This window comes from Olea europaea, chromosome 3, assembly GCF_002742605.1.
Source record: "Olea europaea var. sylvestris chromosome 3, O_europaea_v1, whole genome shotgun sequence".
Taxonomy (NCBI): Eukaryota; Viridiplantae; Streptophyta; class Magnoliopsida; order Lamiales; family Oleaceae; genus Olea; species Olea europaea.
This window is the reverse complement of record NC_036239.1, coordinates 24,885,811-24,887,718: the sequence shown is the minus strand read 5'-3', so window position 1 is coordinate 24,887,718 and position 1,908 is coordinate 24,885,811. Positions and strand designations below refer to the sequence as shown.

At 33.4% G+C, this 1,908-nt stretch overlaps 1 protein-coding gene across 1 annotated transcript in view; it reads left to right on the top strand.

The window, feature by feature from the left end:
* The window catches only part of LOC111380406 (DNA-directed RNA polymerase V subunit 1-like), a 10,984-nt gene that overhangs the window by 5,575 nt on the left and 3,501 nt on the right, over nt 1–1,908 (top strand). The window lies entirely within an intron of this gene.

Here is a 1,908-nt window from a genome sequence, read left to right as displayed (position 1 = left end):
TGATAGGGAAGAATAACTAGTAATTTTGACAAAATATAAATATAAATATTATTGTGGAATACAGAAGAAATCATGCAAGTTTACATGTCTTTCAACTTGAATCTTGGCTTTACATTTTCTATCAAATTCCAATTGTAGAGTGAACTATATTTTGAACTCTACAATTATAGTTACAAATTGAGACAACATAACACACACACACGTTTTCTACGACAATCATTGAGTTCTCGCGATTGTGATAGTTTCGACCACAAAACTTTCCCAATTTCTTCAAATGTTCTAGAGAATTAGCCTCAATACTCATATGAAGCGGCCCCATTTCCACACTCAAATATGTGCTTCACACTCCACTAAATAACAGCTATAGAGAGCATTATAAGCATTAATTTATCCCCTAATCAATACAATTGGTACTACTACATAATAAGCAAGGATTTGGAGTAAATGTAATGTAGGAATCCCGCATACTACTTCAATAACTTTGTTGTCCTATTTAACCTCGTCCGTAGGATATCCAATTGCAAGGTTGGATTTTCGTTTCAAGTGAAATAATTTCAAATAGACTTCAGCCTCATCTCCCTCGTTATTTTTTAAACTAATTCTCTAGCTAATCATTTGACTAATGGGTCAGCAGTATTGTCACTTGACTTTACATAGTCAATAATTATGACCTCATCATTAAATAGCTGACAAACAGTATTGTGCCTCATACGATTATATCTAAACGTTTCATTGTCGGATGAATTTTGAACTCTTGAAATAAATTATTGACTATCACAATAGATAGAAACAACGAGATGTGATTTAGATCACAAAGAAACATCCATAAGAAAAAATTTTAACCATTCGGTCTCTTCACCTATTTTATTTATAGCTACGAACTCAGTCTCTACAATAGATCTTGCAAAGTGGATTTGCTTTGTAAATTTTCAAGATATGACACTGCCAGCTAAAGGAAACACTTATCCACTAGTAGATTTACTTTCAAATATTTCGTTTTTGTATTTTTTTAATTTTTAATTTTTAATTTTTTATTTTTTTGTTTTCGCCACACGTTCATTGGGATTTTTTCCAAATGATTTTGCCTAAAAACAATAAATAAAAATACAAATCCATTGAATTAAGGAAGAAATGGAGACATGGACATGGAACTCTCGCAACAGTTGAAATACTCAATAAAAAACACTTACCTAAGTAAAGTGGTTAAGACAAATAGGCAATAGTATAAACAAATCCATTTAATTCCGAAAGAAATGGAGACCCATACTTGAAACTCTGGCTGCAGCCTGCAGTTGAACTACTCAATTTGAAAAACTCATGTAGACATCATTTTCGGTTGAAGTCACGCGAACAACAAATACCGGACTCACTTGCGCACATGTAAGTCGAGTCCTACATGCTCAGACACAACAATTGGCTAGGACAGTCTAAGAAAGGGGTGGGAGCAGCTCATTAGTGTAGGACGACTACGTTCGAAATCCAATAATACATTTAAAGAACGATTGTACAATAATTACTAATCGTAGAGGATCAATATTATGTAAACTTAGTTGTATTTGTAGGAGAGTAAAATTGAGTAAATTGCTTTGTATTTACTCTAGTATTGAGTTTTGTATGTATTAGCCTTACAATGATGTCTAGAGGAGTATTTTTATAGTAGTACAAGGTAAATTATGGTCCTCAAATGGGAGTACACGCACTTTTGACTTGTTGGCTCACTTTTCATTTATTAAGTAGCAGAATCATCACTTTGTTTGACAAAACTTGATCCTTAAAATCTATGATAGGTGTACATCAATCATTCGAAAAAAAATACTTGTGTAGGAATGGATCTCTCAGAAGAAGTGACAGTGAAGGCACTTCGTAAGTCATAGCTTCAACGTATGGGCCTCCGGGTGAACCACCTCG